Source organism: Anser cygnoides, chromosome 1 (genome assembly GCF_040182565.1).
Source record: "Anser cygnoides isolate HZ-2024a breed goose chromosome 1, Taihu_goose_T2T_genome, whole genome shotgun sequence".
In the NCBI taxonomy this organism is placed as follows: domain Eukaryota; kingdom Metazoa; phylum Chordata; class Aves; order Anseriformes; family Anatidae; genus Anser; species Anser cygnoides.
The window spans coordinates 93,977,263-93,993,582 of NC_089873.1; the positions used below are offsets into that span (position 1 = coordinate 93,977,263).

The following is a 16,320-nucleotide window of genomic DNA, read 5'->3' on the forward strand; positions in this document are numbered from 1 at the left end:
GGACTGATGTTAGATGGAAAGAACTGCAAACCAGCCACAGACAAAGCATACTGTGGCTAGCAACTGCCTTGGGAGACTAATAATACACGACTTTCCACTTCAGAGTCCCTCAGGTTTGAACCTGCCCTAGGTACAGGACACACTTCAGTGAAACAGAAGTGTTGCAATACATTTAACAAGGAAGAAAAGATAGAAAACAGTTGATCTACACAGAAATAACAGACACAAAGCCTGAATATCTGGACAGAATTGATGTCAGAATTTAAGTGTTTAATAGACAGAAATCAAGTTTCATTTGGCATTCAAATAATATTCATCTTTGCAAACTAAAGTACCTCCAACAGTAAAGTGCCATATGTGAGCACTTAAGGGAAGCCTAGGTTTAAGGAGTGAGTCAGTAGGGCCAGGTGATAAGGCGGGTAAACTACGCTGGTAAGAATTCCAAGAAATATGGTGTCCTTGTAGCCCAGGCTGATTTAGATTCAGGAGGCAAAGAGGAACACAGTACAGATTATAACAGAAATACACACAGATAACTGCATTTCTGATGCATCAATGAATCAAAGATCACCATTATCAAAGCAATAGGATGTGTTTGAATACACACTGTACAGCAACTGTAAGCAAAGGGGACAATCCTGGGATGAAGATTACCATGCTTCAGAGAGAAGCAAAGTTGTCACACTGTATAGCAGATACTCCAGACCCAAAACTTAAGAGAAACAAGATGACTGAACCACTGCTGTTCATTTGCATAGCCCAGACTCCAATGGGAATCAGAGGCTTCTCCAAATCAAATGTTCTGTGTGGAAAAGGTTTCTCAAAGCAAGGAGTGTGCATAAAGGAGCACCGTCTAGTCCCTCATCTGACTGGAATGCTGGGAGTAAGCCATTTTGTCCTTTGAAGTTTAAGGGGGCTGTTTCTTTGTATACTAGGAGTCCAGAAAAAAAAAAGTATCGTTAGAGAATTAAGCCTCCTAGTGATTAAAATTGAATAGCTAGAACTCAAGATAGTTTTCACGTCACATCTAGTTACATACAGTAATTTCAAAAAAAAAGAATAGTTACTGTGCTGTATGAGTGAGATTCATCTTTTCAGCATAGGACAGTTTTTCAGAAGTATTGTAGCCCATGGCTATTGGCGCCTACTTAAGTCACCAAATGGAAGTTGTTTGACACTACTGACCTAGATCTCAATGTCAAGAAAGGGTTTACAAGTTAGAACTGAAGTCTATCTAGAGTTTCTAATAGACTGGAGGGATCAATACTGATCAGAGAATGATTTCAGCTCTCAAACGTACACCTAACAACACTGCAATTCAGGTAGCATCTAGCAACTTAAAACAATCTCATTAAGTGTATCACAGAGCCAGTACATGTGCTGGAAGAGGCACAAGATGCCTATTACATCAGCTGTAAACATAAGCAACAAGTACAATTTTGGGGTTTAAGATTGCTGTGTTTCAATCACTAATGTTCTTTTTCTGCCTAGGTACAGGAGATGAAGTATTCCAAAACCATAAAGCAGGAGAAAATCATTAAGATGATACAAAAAATCTGTGAGGAATAGAATGAGGTTAAGCAATTGCAGAACGTGCAGCTAAAACTCAAGTGCGGTTAAAAACTATTCTAAAATTGTTAGACTCAAAGTCAATATTTTGAGGAAGAATTAAAAAGTCATATTAGAGGTCATGAAAAACATCCTGCTTTACAGTAGGGCTTCTTCCATCAACACCTAGATGCAGCCCAGAAATCTTGTAATATTTAGATGTCTTTCAATTTTGCAAATATAACACAAGACTTTTATTCAAATATTACATGCTGCTAGAGAAGAGAACCAACTGGAAATTTCTCATTTAAAATATACTGTTTGGAAAATGCACATTCATTGACATAGCCGTAGTGTCAGACTTCCATCAGATTTGGGAAATCTAACCAAGCCCCTCAACAATTTAGAAATTCAAACAGTGATTTCCACTAGATATTTCAGTTGATCTATTAAAAATGTCCAAGTCAAAACAGACTGGTATGACCCAGTTTTATTTTTTAGTGCAACTCCCTTTACGGCCAACATAACGCTCTGACTCAGGACAGGAAAAATCCCAACTATCCAAAGTTGGGATGGAAGTGAAAGCAATTCCCTACTGTCAGAAAAAGGAACACATTTCCACTGACTGAAATCTATTTCAATTTTCAAGTGTCAATATGTTCCCTGTTGGTATTTTTCGCTTCAAGTGGAATTTGAGATTTCAGGCTTGGACAGGACTAGGTTTCTACAGAAGACAGAAACATACCCAACCAGGGAAAGAGACTGGCATCCCTTTTCTAGAAAGATAATTACAGTAGAAGTTTCCAGGACTGTTAGCAGTTGTGTCTGAGCAAACTTGTATGCCTTCTCTTCCCCCCCGCCCCAACTTTCCTATGTTTATACATTTCTCATCTCCTGACAATTTTATAGTTCTTTTAGTACAGTTCAATTGCAGAAGAATATAAGCACCATCACAAAGGAGATAAAGTCCTGATACTTCTGGCTCATCTCTCTGGCAAGGCAGAACTGCTCTGAACAACACATTTAAGACAATCATCCTACAGCCTCATCTATGCCTGTGGAAAATGCATGCTAACAAAATATTTTATTTACATGCTGGGGTTGCTGGGGTACAGCCGGAGTTTTACATGCAGTGAGTAGAAGCACTAAGAACAGCTGAACCTATTCTGGACTCTTGTCACACTCTGACCTCCCCTCCCTTACTAATCATTATAATCATGACTTCTATCAGATCTTACCAACTGGAAGGCAATAGCCCAAAATCTCCAGTGAGCTTTGCCTTTGGTTGTGAAGGAAGGAATATAAAAGTACAGCTAATACAAAAGCAAAAATGGCCTAAAAGAAAAGATGCACATTCTCATTCCTCAAAGCAAATCCCTACAGATTTGCAGGTCTCATGGAGCTTCAAGCAAAACTGAAGTGCAGCCCTTTTTTTCCCTTGCAGCACCACACCCTCCACCAGATAGCAAGGACGATTGGTTCTACACGTGGCATTAGCAAGTTTGCCAGATATGACTACAAGTAACTGGAGAATCATTTGCATTAGTGATCTAAGCACCAACATAGCTCAGCTTTTCAGAACCAGGTGATATCAGCAGGGTGGCAGTAAGGAATATAAGAAGCATAACAGGAGCTAGAAACAGAAACTGACACAAGAGATGAAGAGAATGACCTACTGGGGTTCTCTAGTTACTCATCTCTGCAGAGCTGATCTTTCCTGATTTAAAAAATAAACCTCAAACCAGTCAGCTAACCTTCAGCAGCTTGTTCCCAGAAAATACTCTAAAAACAGCTATCTAAAGGGAAAACAAATGAGATGTACACAGACAGTGCAATCAGTTTATCCTTGTTGCCCAGAAGGAGAGTTACAATACCTCAGATTCATTTCTTAAAAATGAAAATCTTTTCATAAGCATTGTTGAAGATAGACCCTAGTCTGTGTCTTCACCAAAATATACCTTAAGTTGTGTTCTCCTTGCTGCCTCAACATTGGTTGCTCAAGACTGTTGCTTAACAGAAAACTTGCCCTGTACATTGCAGGTAGGGTTATTGCCAATCTCTCCTTACAAGAAAAAAGCTGAAGAAGAGCAGAAGTCTATGCACATGAAAGTATAAATCCTATTTCCTCATTAAAACCCATATTAGACAGAAATTATCACCTTAAAAAGTTCTGTCACCATAAGGAAGTCTCAGCATGCTCTGTCTAGCATAAGTAAATTCATACTTAAAACAGATTCTGATCTCCAATTATTACTGGTTTTGTTTTTGTTTGTTTGTTTGTTTTTAATTCAACAGCCAACAAACTACTTTTCTTACTGGTGTTCATCCGCCACTAGAAAGCATGCAGATGAGCCAGCAGGTTGCTGTTTGGCAGCTATGATACCATAAGGAAACTACCATATATAAAAATTATCTTTATATAAAGATAAATATTTTCTGGCTCTTCTGTGGATTTCAAGAGCATTTTCTAAATAAGATAAGGATTTTCATTTTGTACAGATGGAAAAAAACAGACATGAATTGAAAGCCTAGGCGTGGAGTCAACAGTAGCATTGGGCACAAGAATATTTGACCCTTAATTCCTAGATACTGAATCTATGCTGCCTTGGTTTTGCTGAATTAAATACTTTGTGGCAAAATAAGGAAATATATATTATTTTCATTCAGTTTTTCAGCTTCTGTGTACAAGGGTAAAAACAGATAACTCATGCTTAAGTGGGATGCAGGAAGACTTTTCAGATTGAGCAAACAGATCCACTTTTATCAAAAAATGTTCTTACTGAAAGTAATGATAGCACATGAACTAGTGAAGCTTCATTGGGCATGTTACAGTTCTGTTCTTGTCTTCTACACACCAAATAAATTGCTCCTTGATCTTCTTAAACTCTTCCACTGAGCCTTTCCCATTCCCTGACCTTTGGGCAAATTGTCCACAACACCAACACATCAGAAGACGAAAAACCCATTTTAACCAAAAAGAAAGCAGCTTTCAAGCACAACTGCAAAGATACAACACAGGATAACTATCTTCCTCTGAACTCTGATTGACCTGGTATTTTAACCCTCTCTGCATAAGGAAAGCCAAAGACTTAGGAGTTTTATGCCTACTTTCAGCCCTTTGGTGAAACCCCTACAAGAAGCTATGCTTGGCAGACAGAACCACTTCTCAGCAGCACCATTCAAGTAACAAAACCTATAGCTGAAGGCCATTTTGGTAAGCAGTGTTTCAAGTGTGTGATGTTAGGTGCTCATTTCTTAAAATTAACCAACACTGGCAGTTCTCCCAAATCTTGAATGCATGAATTGCAACCCTCAGCTCAGTACCAGAGCTGCTTTCCATGAAGCCTGCTTCAGTGGTTTTAGCAAGTTGAAGACCATCATATGGTAGACGCGCTGTCCTGCTTTAGCTGCCTGCTCTGCGCTTTCAAGGTTGCTCTAACAGACTGTATGAGAAAAATAGGGGCTGCTGAGAAGCAACAGTTAACTGATGTCAAGACCAAAGGATTTTATTTTCAACTTTGTCTTGCCCTTCCTGGTTTAGATTTTGGCCTAGAACAAGCCTGAATTTCTACCATTTGGTAGAAAAATTTCTACCATTTGGTAGAAAAGCAGAAAGCTTGCTTCCAAAAGGAGTGATGGGTATTAGCTAGCTGTGACTCAGGTAAGCCCCAGACAACAAGTTTAATAGCTACACCATCTATTCAAGAACATGAGGCGGCATGATCAGTCTTGGTCTTACCAAATACTGAAGACTTGTCATTTGTTGTCCCCCTCTGGAGCAGCTCAACATTTTTTTTCCCCCTACACTAAAGTCAGAGGCATCAAACTCTAGACTACCCCCAATGTCCTCCACTATTCTTTACTTTCTTCTTTATGAGAAAGATTACTTAGCATGTCTTTAAGGGTGCATTCTTCATCTCCAGAAATAAGATAATTCAGTCAGACTTGGTCAATATTCCCTCAAAACTCACAAAACAGTTTGTCAAAGGTTATGTTACCTCTAGCTTATTTTCCTTGTGAAATAGGGACTAGATATAGAATAAACTGTATGGTTTTTAATATCTCACCACAATGAGATACACACAATACACACAGAATCTGTGTATAGTTATAGCTACTCCTACATATCTAGTAACTGAAGTCTTATTCTTTGTAAGATGAGCAAATACACACCCAGAGACATTTTCCCCCTTATCTTCCACTTGGCTGTAGATGGTGCATGATAAAATGAGAATTCAGTAACCTCTACATAGCCCTGCTACTCTATGAGCATGGCTTGTAAATTCTTTCACTACAAAGAAAAGGACTGTTTGTCTATTTAAGTTAAAACCCAAGAAAGCACAAAGAACCAGACTTTAACACAAATCAACACTTTGCTCTTGAGATGCTGTATAAAAAGTTTAAACAACTTTGCAAAAAAAGTATCTAGCAATTTCTCCCACGGTTTTGAACTAATGCCTGCCAAAAGGTTTTTAAGACATTACTCAGATTTGCTCATACTTGAGCAAATACTTGTTCTAAGAACATACAAGTTTGAAGCAAGTATTTATTCAGGTTTGACAGTATTGTCACCACTTTGACACAAACTGCAAAATGAAATCAGAGGCATCCTTATTTCAGTTGCAAAGAAAAAACAAACGGCAGCGTCCCCTCCCATGAAGTCCCCTTTGCTGAAAAAAGCACTTCTGAAATGCTAGAGAACATGAATAGGAGAGTGGCTGTTGGGCTTTTGCTTACAGCTCCAAGCTCCTCTCAGCCAGCTCCTCGACTCTGCAGTGTTGGGCTGCCAGTGCTCATTCAGCCCACATTCTTGCTTCCTGCTCCTTCCTGGATCTGCTCTTCTATGGCATGTTCTCATTTCCCATCTGGATCCACTCAAGCCAATATTCATGAAAACCTTTGTTTGGGAATGATGGCAAGCTTGCAGTTTATGATGTAGACACCATTTTTCTGCCTTACATTTGTCCATGGCAGGTAAACATTACACTCTGTTTTAAGCAAAAGGTTAAACTTCACCAACAATAACAAAGTTACTTAGACTTAACTGCACACAAATTAATCTAAAGAAAAAGCCTTTTACCACATCCTGCCTTTGATTTAAGTAATGTTGTTTCTGTATTGTGTATTTATAATACTGTTGATACCAGATGAATGAATCCTTGCCACTCAGATTTTCTCCATAATTAATACTCCTAATGGAAGATTGAATGAATAAAGAATAAAGCACCTTGATGGAAAGATGCTTACATTTTTAAATAATGCGTACCATATATGTAAATGTTAACCTCTGATGTAGCCAGAAAATAAAGTGCTTCAGAACACCGCTGAGCAAATTAGTACACATCTACTGAATTTAGTGCAGCATGAACCCACTCTCTGGCTAGCTTTAACTTTTTGAATACAAGAGCCCTTGCAGCAGTACTTCAGACAGCAAAGAAAACAGTCACTTCAGGGAAGAGTATGAACCGAGTTGGCTTATTTAGTTCGTGCAACTCTAAAAATGCAACAGCTATCTGAAACTAACAAAAGGTAGAGGTTTCTACATTGATTAGAAACTTCCTCCTCATCTGTCAATGTTCAGCATTGTCACCAGCAATAAGAGAAGTTCATGTTGTCCCACGTTGTTCTCTGTGCAGAGAGGTGTGCTCTCACCTCTTTTTAAACACAATAACTGATAAGTGCTCCAGCCTTGACGTTCTGCAACCTGATCGCAGGTTAATCGAAATACTAAGCAGTAACCCCAGAATATGCTCCAGCATCTGCCACTACATTTCAAAATGGAAATTCCTCTGCTGTCCTCATGTGAGCATTATTCCACTATATTGGTTTGTTTGTTTAATCTGTTCTTTTATTCTCCAACTAGTTTTGAGGTTGAAGAATGGTCTCTGGAATTACTCCCCTAGGGACAATGGCTGACCCTTGCAATCTGACAACCATCTGCTGAAATTAAATTTCAGAAAAAAATGCCCATGCAATCCTGACTGCCAAAAAACCACACTGAATATAAGTGATTCAAACCAAACTGAAATATTGAGCAAGGAGCCATTGCATCACCTTGCTTTATAGCAAGGACTTCGCTACACAACAACAAAACTCCAATAAAATTCTGATTTCTAATGTGGGAAACATAAAACAAAGCAATATTATTCCCAGATTTTCATTCTAAAATGAAACACCATGCCATTTCTGCTATCATTTCATTTAAAATGGATGTCATTAGAATCAGTCAAGTCCTGACCACCGTAACTGCACCCAAGGGAACTGCAGAGGATCATTGAGGGAAGTAGCAAGACAGAAGGTCGAACCAGCACCACATTACTCTCCCTTGACATCTGATGGAGTCATGACAGCAGTTTGGATGCTAGATGGCATGAATATTCATCTGTATGATTTTAAAATTACATCATGACATTGGAATGATACTTCTTATGTACCCTTGTTGTACCTTGGTGACACTGTAGTGAAGATGCAATGTCAAAACACTGACTTTCAAACGAGTGTCACCTGCTTTTCTTTTATTACCACCACTTTTTTTTTTGTTGTTGGAAAAAAACAATAAGCAGCAGCAGACTTGGATAGTGAAGTATATTAGCAAATTTATTAAGGAAATCAAAAGAACGCTACTAACCCCCAAGATTTTCCTAAAGAAACTGTGGCCTTGCAGTATACAGCTCCAGTAACAAACCCCCCAGTTTCTATGAAGAACATTTACATCAAAGTTTCTTTCCTCTGGAGGAATCACATTCCAGTTCTTCCAAAAAAAGAACAAAAGTAGTATGTGTCCTGAAATTGTAAGAGAAGAGAAAACACCCTCACAGGCCAATTGAGCCAGCAGGGACCTGAGCTATTGTTGCAAATACTCTCAGAAACTGTTTGGCCTGGATTTTTCCCTTGAATAATAAACAGCAAATAAATTAAAATTAAGACTAAACAGAATGCCAAGTGTCTAGCGAGACTGAGCACTTCCATTCTGTATGGATGTCTAGGTTTCAGTACTGCACAGGGACTGCTTTCAACAAGAGTTCAGAACTTTCTCTGGAAAAAAAAAAAAACAACAACTACTCAAGCTGTGGACAGAGATCTCAGACTAACTTGTCCTCTTGCTCCAAAGAAAGAAGGAGCATAGGAAAAAACACCCTCAATCAGGCACCACTAGTTCCAGTTTCTGACAATAGAGAAGTATCAAAGAGTTACACTAATATAATGAACCAAATATTTGGTAGGAAATTTTAGTTACGTACAGTTATAAATGGAAGGCAAAGACCATCTGTAATACTGCAATACTTCAGGTTCAATGCCAATTAAAAGTACCACCTAAGAATGTGCTCTGAAGCAAAAGATATTTAATGTTCCATGAAAAAGTTTAGAAGTTTTGCTGAGTGTCCTTCCTGCCTACACGTTTCTCTTCCTCTTGCATTTTAGATTATTTCCCTCTCCTTGAAAAACCCTTTCCCCTTGTTCCCTACGCTCTGATCCCCCACTTTTATGTTCACCACCTCCCACAGTTCCTTCCCCAGGCCTATTGCTACAACCCCGGATGGGCCAGGCCAGGCTGAGCTCCTCAAGCCACGAGCCCACACCATGCTGACACTATTGCCTTTTACTGTCACCCCGTCTCCTCTGCAGCCCACCCCTCGGGCAGTTCTTCTCTAGCCCCCAGCCTCTTCAGAGCCATGGCAGAAGGGACCTGCAGGCATCGCCTCAGCAGAGCAGGGAGAACCAGAGCAGGCCGCCCAGGGCCACAGCAGTCGGGTTTGGAGCATCTCCAACTACAGCAGCTCCCCGCTCTCTGGGCAGCCTGTTCCAGTGACCACCCTCACGGCAAAAATATGTTCTCTTAACTTTCAGGGGCTACTTTCTACACATGGATTTGCCCCTAGGTTACCATGAACTGGCTCCCACTGCCTTCCCTCCCTCCAGCGGGGGGTGTAGGGGCTCGGGGACAGTCCCCTCAGCCTCTCCCCGTCCGACGGGCTCCAGCCTGCGGCCGTTCCTGCTCGCCCAGCACAGCCGCGTCTCCCCACAGGGCAGAGCTGAGGCCAAGAGACGCCCGGCGCTGAGCTCTGCCCCATGCACCCAGCTCGGTGACCAAAACAGATCTGGCCCGTACGGGGATCGAACCCGCGACCTTGGCGTTATTAGCACCACGCTCTAACCAACTGAGCTAACCGGCCACGCTACGAGTCCGTAGTGCCGGAAGTGCCCTGTCAGCGCCAAAGGCAGCGCGTCCCTCCCGCCCTGCCCCCGGCCTCGGTGCCCCCCCGAGCCTAACGCCCACGGAGCAGCCCCCATGGGGCGAGCACCGCTGGTTGCAGGCTGCGAACCCCGCGGGGCCGCCCGCACTGCCCCCACAGCCACACACCCAGCCCTGCACAACAGCTGGGGCAAGGACAAGCACGCAGCCTGTCCCCAGGGCGAGGGCAGCAGGGCCACCACCCAAGGCCCTGACGGTTCCTTCCTCCTCAGAGGCTTTCTAGGCACCTGGATCAAGCCCTGAGCAGCCCCCTGGTCTGCCCTCAGCGCAGATGGTGCTCAGAGCAGGAGGTTTGGGAGAGATGTCTCTGCCAGGGCCCCAGAGTTGCCCTACAGACCTAGCAAAGCTCAGGGCAGGCTTCAATGGAACAGAGCAGACTCATGGTCGGGCCTCTGATGAGGGAGGAAAGCTTCTCGGGGCCTGGGCAGAGTTGACCAGCATCTGCCAAAATTCATCCAGCAGTAGACTGGAGTGAAACCACCTGGAAGCAAAGAGCTTCCCTGGGAGGACAAAGTGGCACAGGAAAGAGTCACAATTCCATTTTATCCTCCCCCCCCCCCCCCCCCACATTTTAAAACAGAAACCTTTGACTTTGTTAATTTTCCTGGCCTGCCCTATAATAAAAACAGTTTTTGAAGTGTTTGGTCTTCCCAGCAAATCTCATTACAGAGAAAAAGACCAAGTTAACCTACAACCTGCACCACAGCTCTGGACAAAACAATGGCTGAGAATAACAGGAATGACAGCACTCTTTTCTAGCTCATACATATCCTTGTGGTCAGCTCCTACACACACATTTCCTTTGCCTCACTTGCACACCACCAGTTCACAGCCTTTCAGTATTTAAAGGGGGCTTATAAAAGGGATGGAGAAGGACTCTTTACTCAGGTAGATAATATGACAAGGGGGGGTGGTCTTAAACTAAAAGAGGATAGATTTAGATTAGACATTAGGAGAAAGTTCTTCAATGTAAGGGTGGTGAGGCACTGTCATGGGTTGCCTGGAGAAGCTGTGAATGCCCCATCCCTGGCGGCGTTCAAGGCCAGGCTGGATGGGGCCTTGGCCAACCTCATCTAGGGGGTGGCATCCCTGCTTATGGCAGGGTGGTTGGAGTTAGATGATCTTTAAGGTCCCTTCCAACCCAAGCCATCCTATGATTCACCAGTTAGCCTGTCTGCTACCAACGCTTCCTTCAAGTTCCCCCAGCTTCATTTTTGCCCTGCCTTATGATGCTGTCCTGTGTCCCTAGGAGCAAAATGAAAGCATATCCATTCCATCTCGGCTGTTCCAGCCCTCACATCTCTGCCTCCCAATCCTGCCATCTTCCTCCTCAGCACCATCAGTTCATACTTAGTTGCTTCTTCATGTGTATGGAAAAGCATCTTCTATGTCTGCATCCTTCTCCAACTGCAGCTATATTTGGTTTTTGCAACACCATTGTCTCATTACCACACCTGAGCACCAGCCCTTCATGTTTTGCATGCTGCTGCTCCTTGCCTAATTGAATCTCCTGTTTAAACCATTATCTCTCATCCAACTTGTATAACTTGTCAGCCCTCCAGGAGGACAGCAGTTCATTTTATGAAACAAAAATAAATTAAGAGGGGTCCAGATTACAGGACATAGGCAGCAGTAGTCAAACAAGATGTTGCTGTCCAAGACAGACCTTCAGAGACTCCCATGGAGTATATGCCATCACTTTCATTCTTCAGGGTATTGTTTTATCAGCCCAGTAAACTCTCCTGCAGGCTGCCTGGGGCTTTCAGACAAGCAGATGAGGGAACATGTGGGGAGCTGGGGAGGGAGAGACTTCAAACTCTCATTTCTTTACCCTTCCTATCCCACCTCCATGAAGCAGCAGCCAGGCAACTGCCAGGAAGCATGTACTTTCTGGTATCTTGAAAGCTACCTATATTTTCTGGAACATGTCGCTTTGTGTTAGGCTAAACTAATTCAAACATTCAACAGCAAGGCCACGTGGAATCTAAACACCAAAGTGAAAAATGAACGGGCGGAAAGGAAAGATACTTCCAAACAAGCTGCAGCATGGGGCTGTGTATGGATCCTGGTCATTCTCCCGACTCATAGCCAGAAGAAGAGTGGCAGATACCAGAATTGCAGGCCTTCATTTGCGTGCATCTGGCACACAGATCTTCAATCTGCTTTTCAATAAGAAACACTCACCTAATCTTTTTGGTCAGTTGCTATGCAGAGAGCAAGGGAGAGGGGGCAAGGGGATATTAATCATCTCTCCAGCTTTTCTGTCCAGAATATCACCAGAAATAGCTCAAAGCAGTAATATATTGTGTTCTAATTCACAACTGCTCATCGTTAGTTCATAATCAAATCTAGTCCAATCTTTCACACTAATACAGAACAACCATATGCCTTTTGGATCTATTCTTTCCACTCCCTAGATAGGCTAAGCATGCCTTCTTCCTCAGAGTTCCATCAGTCACATCGCATATGCCAACCACTATCACTCTGAAACCCTCTTCCACACAGAAATAACTTTTTTTTTCCAAGAGTCTCATTTGGGCTCTGCTTTGCAGCTTTCCCCATGCAAGCAACAGATTGTGATTAGACAGTGACAGATAACTTAGCAGTCAATGAGATCAATGCTGTCTCCAAGAAAACAAGGCTTTCTAATTGAACAGTAAATGTTGGTTTCTCTACAGTGAGTGGGATCCACTCCCTTAAGCAAAAAAAAAGGCTATACATAGCCAATATCTGTAACATGATGGAATTTACAGGTTGTACGTGCAAAGTGATTACAAGTGTCTTTCAACACCACTGATGTTAGTGAATTACATTCACAAGTGGTTTAGTTGGCAGAAACCAATCTCCAAGGGTTTTGCTAATTCAGAGCTTCAGCTAGACATCTCAACAACTTGAGACTTTAATGGCACATTTAAGGAGACCTTCCATAATATTCCCTTCCCCTCCTAACCTTATTATAAGAAGAGTATTTCTGAAGACTGAAGAGTTTACTTTTAAACAGAGGACAGACAGCAGGCAAAGCTGAAGAAGGAACAAGGTTCAGCTGCCTAAGCTCAGATCTTGTCTCCAGTTTCCCATTACCTCCCTCCCACAAATTGCCTAGCATCCCCCTCCACTCTGCACCAGTTCCCCTGACCTCTCTCTCTTGCTTCCCCCACCTCCCCCCCAAAAAATCAAGAGCCATATTACCAGCACCTGCAGCAAGCAGCATGCTCCACTGAGCACAGGGCCTGCTTGGTGCCCTTGGCTGTTCCCACCACAACCTTCACTTATGCCTCAGTACATTGTCTACAGGCAAAAGCTACTTTTCCTCAGACCTTCCTTTGTTCAGGATTGCAAAGATAGTCCTGCTTCTTTGCCAATCAAATCATTCCTTCTCCTTTTTGATGGCAATAGATTGCCAAGTGGTGCAATCTCTCAGTGCGGAGCACCAATTCTCTGCAAGCCTTCCCACAACCCATGCTCCAAACCAACCATGTGCTGTGACAGGACCTGCCATTGTGAGTTCTGGCTGTGCACAGAAACAAAGCCACCTTCCAGAGGAGACAAGACATTTAGGCAGAAAGTAGAACATGGCGTGCTCAAGGGTTTCTCTCCTCAGCCCCTTCCTGAGGGCCTGCACTTGCAGGACACATTAAGGTCTTACTTCATGTAGACCATTAAGTCACCTAACAAGGTGATCTTCAGTCACTGCTCACTATTCAGTCCCAAATGGATCCGAACCAGCAATTTACAGCAAAGCATAGCCTTGGGCATTCCGCACCCATCTCCTGTTTGTTCCTAAACTTTTATCAGTCCAGGATTGACAACTGTGGAAAAAAATTGTTAGCTGCCTGAATAGAAGGGTACATGGAACTAACGCTATCAGCCTGAGTACTACCAAGGGATTTGTTAAGCTTGCCAATGAAATCTCACTCAAAACTACTAATGCAAGCTATTTGCATATGTCCGTGCATCAAACAAAATGGAACAGAGACACAAAGTTACATTTAATAAGATTGTTATTGCCTAAAGTAAATGTTTGGAAGTCATTAAATGTGTATTGAAGTGGTGCATAAATGTGCATCCCGCATTTACAGCATTTTAATAATAGCTACTGTGAGTTTTTAAAACAGTCAGGAGGACCATTGTTGTTTAGCTATTTTCAGTGTTTTGAACTACAAACCTGCAGGTTCAAGAACTGGAATGAGAAATGGGACATAATACTCAGTGCAACCAACAACAGCACAATTCACTTCACAGCTTCTTTGTGATAGCCAGCAACAACTAGGACAATCCCAGGGTCCCGCGAAGAGGAAAAACCCTTCCATTCAGCGATCCAAAAGTGAGAATCCAACTGTGGATGGTTCCCAGCCAAGCAGAAGTTTGCATTTAAATCTTGATGACGTTGTAGTGCCCAGGCACTTCTACTGTAGTAGAAGATAAAACATGAAGATACTTTGCTAGCTTGCCTACCATGCTTCCTGGATCTAGTCTGTTCCCTGGGAAAGTATTTTGAGATGCTCTGCAACTCTCAGCCTCAAGCTAACTCCAGGCATCAGTCTGTCATTTAACATGCCACATTAAGCCTACAGGTAGCATTACAGGGATCACCACTGAGTTGCATAAATACCATTTCATTATTAGCACCAAAATTGTTGGCAGATTTTCCATTTTAAGTACTGAATATTTTATTCCTGCTATGGAGGAATACAATGGATTAGTTGACATAAGCTTCACAGCAAGTTCAAGTGATGCTCTTTCACACAGAAACTTCATGCAATTTCTCTCTATTTTTACTCAAAAAAAAAAAGTAAATTTAACCCAGGCCAAACAAAATTCATCCCTTAACATTTTGAGAGTGAGTTTGAAGACTATTTAAGTGTTGCCCCAGAGTGGTTTGAAACCTCATTCTAGAAGTTGTTTTATAAAGCTGGTTTCCTGATAGCTTTCAAAAAATTAAACTTGTAAACAGGCAAAGTACCATGTGATTTTACTAAAATCTGCTTGCAGATGAGCATTTCTGTTTTGTTTAATCAAAAAGTGCAGAGGAGCCCTACAACATTCTATTCTCTTGGAAGTTGCTCAATGCAGTTTTCAAACTTTACTACTCAAGGTGAATATATTTCACAAGGTGTATCATTCCAATTAGAATCAAATCTCATGAAATATTTTAACTAAATACAGTCATTTTCCCTCCCCAAAAGGAAATCAGAATAACTTTTAGTCAAGTTTCTATTATTTCCTTCCTTCTTCTTGAGTCACAAACACCCAAATACAGAGCTTCCACAGAAAATTACAGTAAAAAAAAAATATATTACATTAGAGCAAAAACCACCTTCAGCTCAGTGAAGGTTTACAGAGCACTTTTTTCTCCCAATATGCCAGGCACTCCATGCCCTTAACATACGTTGTATTATTAAATGTTTTCAGTAGGGTTTGCAATATTTTCCTGTGGAAAAACTGATTTGTGATCAAGCAGATGTCAATTAGACTTTGTTTAAAGCCACTGCCATTAGGATCATTCTTGTCAGACCTGTTAAACCTGCAGTTTCTGGCACTCCTATTTCTTCAGTCCATGTAGGCAGCCCTCTCTTTGCTTGGTTCTGTAAGATACCCAGTGTCATTAAGGTTCCATTTGAAAAAAATTAAAGATGACTATAATTTATATGTGATTAAATTGCACCAATTATTTCTTGAAGCCACAAGCATATAATTTCCTATAAGCACTGAAATAAAATCAATATCCCAAGTTCATAAATTATTTATGACTCCGACAGACTGCTGTTTGTTAATGTAACAGAAGGACACCTTTCTGGACCTGGACAAGAATTTCAGCTTTCATTCATATAAATAAGAACGCACACTCAAACGCACTAACGCCAGCCCAAAGAACAGAAGTTCCCTCAAATTTCTATGTCTGTGGTTGCTGAAGACAGCTATCACCAAATAAGAAACACTGGCATACAAAATGAATGTTACTAAAATACTGCAAGTTCTTGCCATAGTTGACATTTGAATCTTCTGGAGAGTTTCTTACAAGGTTTAGAATGTTCCACACGAGACCTAAATTAGATGTAGTGCTTATGAAACTAAGTTTCTGAATGCTAGAAACAGCTTACCTGCTACTTTCATGTGTTTCAAGAGAACTGCCATAATATTTTTATACTTCTTAGTATTCATATCATGCTCTAGCCATGAAAGATGTAGCAGTACACAGTTGATCCTCAGATATTTTTTAAACGTAGAATCCGTTCTCTACATGTTCTCCACTTACTTCACAACATGTACATCATTGTCATTGTTGAGTACAAATATGGCTTTCTTACCTTCAAATATATTAGCAATTAATTTTTGCAACAACCATATACAAACCTCCTATTTTCATTTACACAGAGGAATAGATTAAGTATTCAGAGAATCAAAGATTCAACCAAGGGAAAGTGCTGTCACTCCACAGTTCATGTCCTGATACAGGTCTGTCAAACAATTACATCTCTTCAAAGAAGCATTTGAGTCACGTTAGGAAAGAAACAACA

The 16,320-nt window shown here is 41.5% G+C and overlaps 1 long non-coding RNA gene and 1 other non-coding gene across 4 annotated transcripts in view; both read right to left on the bottom strand.

Annotated features, from left to right (window-relative positions):
* Positions 1-16,320, bottom strand: part of LOC106038837 (uncharacterized) — a 78,689-nt gene that overhangs the window by 42,044 nt on the left and 20,325 nt on the right. Inside the window, exons 4-5 of one of the 3 annotated variants that reach the window (XR_007161141.2) lie at positions 15,318-15,387; positions 14,070-14,211 (exon numbers count right to left, since the gene is read on the bottom strand). The exons of 1 other annotated variant lie outside the window; for it this stretch is intronic. This is a non-coding gene — a long non-coding RNA (uncharacterized lncRNA). Of the gene's footprint in view, positions 1-14,069; positions 14,212-15,317; positions 15,388-16,320 lie in introns of those variants that run through there. One more of the 3 variants, XR_010833759.1, reaches the window with a different exon arrangement.
* On the bottom strand, positions 9,649-9,722 carry TRNAI-AAU (transfer RNA isoleucine (anticodon AAU)). The gene has a single exon. It is a non-coding gene; the product is annotated as a tRNA-Ile (tRNA).